This window comes from Rhinolophus hipposideros (genome assembly GCF_964194185.1).
Source record: "Rhinolophus hipposideros genome assembly, chromosome: 24".
Taxonomy (NCBI): Eukaryota; Metazoa; Chordata; class Mammalia; order Chiroptera; family Rhinolophidae; genus Rhinolophus; species Rhinolophus hipposideros.
The window spans coordinates 24,059,631-24,067,606 of record NC_138070.1 but is presented as its reverse complement, the minus strand read 5'-3'; the positions used below and the strand labels follow the sequence as shown (position 1 = coordinate 24,067,606).

Here is a 7,976-nt window from a genome sequence, read left to right as displayed (position 1 = left end):
AATGAGGTATGTAGCACTTTTTTTAGGATGAGTTCGCAAACTTAATTGTCAGACCTGGTATGGTGACGGAAGGAGAACTGACTCTGAGCAGTGAGCACACGATATGATATATAGATGATGTATTATAGAATTATACACTTGAAACCTATGTAATTTTACTAACCATTCTCACCCCAATAAATTAATTTTTTTAAAAAAAGAGAAATGGCCAGAAGTCAGAGGAAAATTAGAAAAATAATGCATTTTGAAAGGAAATGAAAAAGAATATTTCAAGAAATAATCTGTCACTGTGTTAAATAAAATAGAACTGAAAAGTTTTCACTGCACTTAATATCTGGCTTCATCTAATAAGAGTAGGCATTTCAGTTCTTTCAGTCTCCCATGGCAACAAAAACTTGTGTGTTCTACCAAGTATCTGATGATGAACAGAGAGGAAAAAAGAGAAAATATTCATTCTTTAACTGTGTCTGGCTGTGTTAATTCTGGGTTTGCCTGATCAGGTGGTCAATAGATCCATTCAGTAAGGCTTCTGTTTTAATATACTCTGTGATGGGGAGACTGAAATGGGAAAATCAATGCTGATTGATACATTGTTTAATACTAATTTTGAAGACCATGAATCCCTATGTTTTTTACCGACATGTTAGACTTAAAGCTCAAACGTATGAATTCCAAGAAAGTAATGTTCAATTGAAGATGACGGTTGTGAATACATGGGATGTGGTGACCAAATAAACAAAGACGAAAGCTGCCGACCAATAGTTGACTATTGTAGATGCTCAATTTGAGACCTCTCTCCAAGAAGAACTGAAGAGTAAGCGTTCTCTCTCTAACTACCACTATTGTCATACCTATGAGTGCCTCCACTTCATCTCACCAACAGGCCAGTCTCTGAAGACATTTGATCTCTTAACCACGAAGAACCTTGACAACAAGGTGAACATTACACCGGTGATTGCCAAAGCAGATGCAATCTCTAAAGCTGAATTACAGAAGTTTAAGATCAAGCTCATGAGTGCATTGGTCAGCAATGGCGTCCAGATATACCAGTTCCCAACAGATGATGAAACTACTGCTGAAATCAATGCTTCAATAAATGGACACTTGCCATTTGCTGTTGTAGGAAGTATGGATGAGGTAAAAGTTGTAATAAGATGGTCAAATTGTGCCAGTACCCTTAGATGTTGTACAAGTGGAAAATGAAAACCACTGTGGGTTTGTAAGACTCTGGAGAATGCTCATTTGTACAAACATGGAGGATCTGCCTGAACAGACCCACACAAAGCACTATGAATTTTGTGGGCATTGCAACCTGGGGAAAAGGGCTTTACTGACGTGGACTCAGAGAATAAGACACTCAGTCTTCAAGAGATCTGTGAAGCTAAAACACAAATTTGATAGTGAACATCAGAGGAAAGAAGAAGTGAAGATGCTTGTGCAATGAGTAAAGGAGAAAGAAGCCATACTGAACTGAAAGAGAGCTACAGGTCCAATCTGAGCACCTTAAAAGAGTTCATCAAGACGAGAGAATGAAACTTGAAGAAAAGAGAAGACTTTTGGAAGAAGAAACAATCTCTCTAAAACGAAAGCTCCCTTTGAGATATACGAGAACCAGACCTTCATGGTAACAGGAGGCTATCTGAAATAGTTCTTATGGGCCCACTTTTATGTAATTCAAAAGTTCCAGATCACAGAAGGTCATCACAAGCAAACATTAATAAAATGTTAGAAGTATGCGGTAGTTTTCTTGCTATTTTTATTTGCTGTTTCACTTATTCTGTATCTGGCAAATGGCCATAGTTACTGCCATTTATGGAAAAATATTTTTAAGTATAAAGTCGATAAACAAGTCAGAGTGGATAACAGTAATTTATATATTCTCTGTTGTTAGAAGTTTTTAAGTTGCTTTTTTGTGATGAATCTAGATTGTGTCTCGTGCTAGCCATTTATTGTTCCTTTGCAAAGCATTGTACCACAGAGCAGTGTCAGTGCTATTGAAAATACAGAACTCATTCATATTATGCCTATCTGATTATATTTATATTTCAAGATGAACCTTTTTATCTCTGTAGATAATAAAGGTAAAATTTTGGGAATATGTTTTAAAGTGTATCATGTACCTGAAACTTTAACCTCTCAATAGTTTTATAGTACTTTAAAATTTTTGATATAATTATCCAGTTGGTAATGTGCTTCTGAGCTTTTGTATCAAATTTTATATTATGAGGCAACCAACCCAATGGGAGAAGATTTTTGCAAACAGTGTCTCCAATGAGGGGCTAATATCCAAAATATATAAGGAACTCATGCAACTCAACAACAACAAAAAATAATCCAATTAAAAAAATGGGCAGAGAACCTGAATAGACATTTCTCCAAAGAGGACATACAAATGGCCAATAGACATGATAAAATGCTCAACATCACTAATCATCAGAGAAATGCAAATAAAAACCACAATGAGATATCACCTCACCCCAGTCAGAATGGCTATCACCAACAAGACAAAGAGTAACAAGTGTTGGAGAGGCTGTGGAGAAAAAGGAACCCTCATACACTGTTGGTAGGAATGCAGACTGGTGCAACCGTTATGGAAGGCAGTGTGGAGGTTCCTCAAAAAATTATGAATAGAATTACCATATGACTCAGCAATCCCTCTCCTGGGTATCTACCAGAAAAATCTGAAGACATTTACCCAAAAAGGCGTATGTGCTTCAATGTTCACTGCACCTTTATTTATAGTGGCCAAGAGATGGAAACAACCAAAGTCCTTTGATAAATGAATGGATAAAGAAGTTGTGGTATATACATACAATGGGATACTATTCGGCCATAAGAAAAGATGAAATAGTACCATTTGTAACAACATGGATGGATCTTGAGATTACACTGCTAAGCAAAATAAGTCAGACAGAAAAAGTCGAGAACCATATGATTTCATTGATATGTGGTATATAAAACTGAAAACAAAAAAAGAACAAGACAAACAAAGAAAGAAACAAAAACTCATAGACACAAACAAAAGTTTAGTGGTTACCTGAGGGTAAGGGGGTAGGGGGGTGGAAGATGAGTGTAAAAGGGATCCAATATATGGTGATGGAAAGAGAACTGACTCTGGGTGGTAAACACACAATGTGAGATATAGATGATGTATTACAGAATTGTACACCTGAAATCTACATAGCTTTACTAACAATTGTCACCCCGATAAACTTTAATTAAAAAAACATTTCTTAAGAAAATAATTGAACATTTGAATATTAAAGATATAAAAATTTAGATAATTCATATCTCAAGGGATATTTGAATTCAGTGCCTTAGTACTACTCTCAGAACAATTAACTTTTTCTTAACAGTCATAGGTATATAATTTTTCATTTTTTGTACTTAAATATTTTAAGTAAAGCTGCCATTTCCTCTTGACAAATAAAATATATCTACATATTTACTAAATGTGTTTAAATTACTTTAACTTTTCTTTTTACAAACTGTCATCTTAAGAAATGTATTTATCAAAATTAGTTCATTCACTTATATGTTTGAATTATTTTAAGACAGGTATTTTACCAGTACTTTTTATATAACAAAATGTTTAACTTAGCCTATGTCAGAATCTAAACAGTGGTTTTTTTCATGAAGTTGTATAAATTGCAAATAAAACCTTTCATTTTGCAGCACAATTTATCTGGACAAGTTTTTTATATTCCATTTTTACGTTTGAAATTCACAAATGTCTCAGCCTTTTAAAACTTCAGTGAAGTAAGTTATAAGTATCGCAGAAAAAGCTCTGAACTTTCTTCTCAGGATCAGTAATGCCCAAGTTCTGAAATGTGGGAGCAGGCGAGTCGGTGGGTCCCGATAGCCTGTTATACAGAGCTCAGCCAGTCAGTGACACAGCGCTAAGTGTTAGCCAAGGGGAGTCATCCCAGAAGCTCCGTGATGTGATGTGAGTAATGGTTATTTGTAGGCATATTACATCAGACTCTGGATAAAACAGCCGTACCAAACTTTAATAAAGTTACTTTTAAATGGTAGATTAGTTGTTGGCATGATAAAAAAACACTATCCCTGGAATTATGGGTTTGCAATGCAGATTGCACTATAATTGCACCATTGCACTATATTAACATGCAAGCATATTGCATTCAGCAAGTTCTTGAGAAGCATCTGTAATGTGTCCATCACTCTGATAGGTAGTGAGTGTGTTAGTGTATCCAAACGCTGTAGGGTTAAGAATTTTCCTTGAAGACACTTTTAGTCTAGTTGGGGTTTGTGGAATATAGTCTCGAAATAATCAATGACTAGTCTAAAGCTCTATTAGACTAAGCACAGTGAGAGTTATATGGGAAAATAAGTGAATGGCTTAGTTCAGGCCATTTTTTCAGTCTTTTTTCCCCTTAGGCTCTTAGTAATATTATTTATTCCTTACTCTTAAATTTTTCTCTACTTCTGGCCTGTGAGACATTTTATAAACTTAACTAATATTTGCTAAGTGAATATTCGCTGGACTATAATTTAATACTCACACATAGCTGCAAGTTTGGTAGTGTTATTATCCTGTTTTGCAGATTGGGGCTCCAAGTCTTAATTAGGTTAAGCAACTTATTCAGGCTCACCCAGGAAATAAGGAATACAGTAGGTTTGTTTTCTTCAGTTTTTGCTCTTACTCGCTACACTTGCCTTTTTTTAAACATTTCTCTTTGTCAATTCCCTTCCCCTATTATCCATTTGTTGGCAATTTCGAAAGGTTCAAACTCTATTCTGGACTGTTCTGTCTTTAAACACTCCTCCTTGAAGTAATTTTCTCATTTTTCTCCCCTTTTCCCCCTCTGTTTTTCTCTTTCAAACTTTAGAGATACAAAATTCTGTTTGGCATTTCATCATGATATCATAATATGTGGCCCCATTTATCTTTTTCTATTTCTCCTGCTTATGCAAAGCCTTCAGTTTCATCCTGTTCTACCCCATTCTAAAACCACTTTCATCCAAGGATATAGTTATGACTATATAAGGATATAGTCATAACTATAGTTAATAACTATATGACATATATAGTCATAACTATAGTTATGACATATATAGTCATAACTATAGTTAATAACTATTTATTATAATTATTACTATGATAAAAAACTTTATTTGTTTAATAAAAATTTAAAAATAAAAATAATATACATACAATGTATATTAATAAAATAACTGCTTTTTGTATCTTCTTGGTGCCACAAGGTGCATCATTTACTCATTAAAACAACACTTCAAGTTATGATTATTTTCCTCATTTTAAGATAAATAATTGGAAACACATAAAAAGATTAAACGAATTTCCCAAGATCACATTGCTACCAAGTAGCAGAACCAGAATTTCTGCTGAGATCTAGCAGAGTCCAAAGTTCATGCTCTAAAGACTTCTAGAATATATGACAGAGTGAAAGGGGAGCTACTCATTTTTCTGGGATAATTGGCACAAATTGGGACTGTCCTAGAAAAACCAGGACTTAGGATACCTTAATGAATTCTACCTTCTCCTTCCTCATCATTGATTATACCAGATAAATAGTGGAGAGGTTGAAAGGACTCTACTTCGGATAAAGAAAAATGTGTTCATCCTTGTACTCCTCTTGGAAATGTCCAGAAAAGGGTTGAATACACAGGAAGATTGCTTAATAGAAAATTGATAACTAAAGACTCAAACTCGAGAGCCATTTATATGGTGGGATTGCTACAGCCATGAAACACATGAGTTCACTGAGAATTTAAGGAAACAGAAACAGTGTGGAAAGTTAAAAAGTGAACCCTGGGAAATGTGAAATATGAAGGGACAGAAATAGGATGAGGAGCCTATAAGGGTGATGCCTCTATTAGACTGTAAGCTTCTTTCTGGCATGAACCATATATATATATACATATGGTTGAATATAAATATATATTTCGTGAGTCTCACATACTACATTGCCAAATACATTTATTAAAGCCAACATAACATTAAGTATTGTATAGACCTGTATGTCTTCTGAAAGATGAATAAATTCTACTTTCTCAGGATCTCGTTGAACCTATTTCACATAAAGGTCTCTCAGCTTCCATCTCTTCTCTCTTACCAGGTTTGTGCTTCTTCTTAAGTGAAGCTCGGAATACTATTATATGTAGGGATTGATTCACCACTATTCTTGTACGACTTCAATTATCTACCAAAAGCCTGAGACCTGCTGCACATAAATAAGACATATATGCAAAGCCTTTACTGTATGTAAATCCTCACATGCCCCATAATGTGGCATGTGTAATATATTGTTTAAGTTAGAAATACAGAAAGAAGGAAGCCATTTTCCAGGGATTCAAGTTTTGGAATGGCAATAGTGCTGCACGTGGAAAGACAAAATTGCTTTTTTTGTTCTCTGCATGTGCTGGAGTAAGTCATCAGGTAGCATGTCTTTAAAGAAGCCCTGCTTAAGATGCATTTGGAAATGAGGTTGCCATGGCAACTGTCTCTGATGTAACCAAATACCCCTAGAGCTTTCTGACAACCCCCAACGTACTTTTTGCACTTGCATTTCAAGAAAAGCTTATTTTAGTGAATTATGTTCCTCCTTTTGTGCATGGGATCGAGAACAAGGATTGAGATTCATTAGTGTCATCTGGGCCATGGACAAATTCTCTGTGTAAAAGGACAGATGAGGCATTGTCATGGCTGAGTAGTAGCTGGGGATGAGCAAGTCCTCAATGCTGTATGTGTGCCTGTGTGCAGTGGTTTTAGTTGGACTTGCCTGGAGGAAGATGGATTCTGCCTGTGTGTTTTGATTTCGTAACCTCTCCAAGATGTCTTCTGCCATTAACCCAGGACCAAAGTTATCTAATCCACTGGCACACCAAAGCTCAGATTTCCCGCAATCAAGATTTATTTCTTGGCTATGATCTGTCATCCTTAATACCCCTAAATACCCCTTGGTAAGGGCTATAGTGTGCAAGTTGCCACACAAAACTTCATTAGTCCTTATTAAATGAAATCCTTTCCTGAGAACTGTTTTGACAGTGTGTGCAGGTTACAGTACCCAGGACTTGTGTCTGGATGTAAAATTGGGTGATGTCATAAGATACAGTAAGTACTTGTTTTGCTTAAAAAGCCCTGCAAGTTCCCTGGCCTCTATAAAGTTTGGAGCTGAACAGACCAGAGTTTGACTCAAGGTTCAGGAACCTACAAGCTGTGTGTGCTCCTCAGTTTTAAAGTGGACATTAATAGGTCTAACATACAAGGTTGTTGTGAGGAATAACCATGATAAAATTATTGTGTGTTCTTTGGATCCTTTAAATGAGGGTGCCAGGTCAGTATTTGGTACTCAGTAAGTGTTCAACACAAGGTAGCAAGAATTATTTTTTCCACAGTACTTTGCTCTTAATTGTGCTTAAAAAGATGTAAGCTGAATGAGAGGATAGGCCATTAAAAGCCCATCAATCCCTGAGATGGTCTCCCAACAGGGATACTGTAGATGCCTGATCATGGCATTGCACACCAGAAGCTAAACAATAATGAATGCCAACTATAATTTTATATATATAATGTGTGGCTCGGTGCGAGGTTGGAGGGATAGTGGATGGTGGAGGGGGTTCACACAGTGTAAGGGATATAAATGATGAACGTCTAAGTATTACCTTGTCTTGTACACCTGAAACTAATTTTAAAAAAAAGAATACAGGAAAAAAAAAGCCCATCAAGCATTATCAAAGGTATAAACAAATAGTTCTTCTTCCTTAGGGAGGACGGTCTCTGGAGCAGTGATCCAGAGGGAACCTCTGTGACTAGGTAACTCAGTTCTCTAATCCAGAAGAAAACACTTCAGTCTCTGGGTGTCTGTGGGCATTATAAAGGTGCTATCTCATCCCTGGAAGCTGGACAGGAGGCTCAGACAAAACCACAGTCAGACATCATTTTCTTCAGCTTAGCGGGACCACCAAGACAACTTAGAAGTTTGGATTTT

General features: G+C 36.1%; 1 pseudogene across 1 annotated transcript; it reads left to right on the top strand.

The window, feature by feature from the left end:
• Positions 1 to 375: 375 nt before the first annotated feature.
• LOC308492421 (septin-10-like) lies at positions 376 to 1,800 on the top strand (annotated as a pseudogene). The gene has a single exon. The product of its transcript is annotated as a septin-10-like (transcript).
• Positions 1,801 to 7,976: the final 6,176 nt, after the last annotated feature.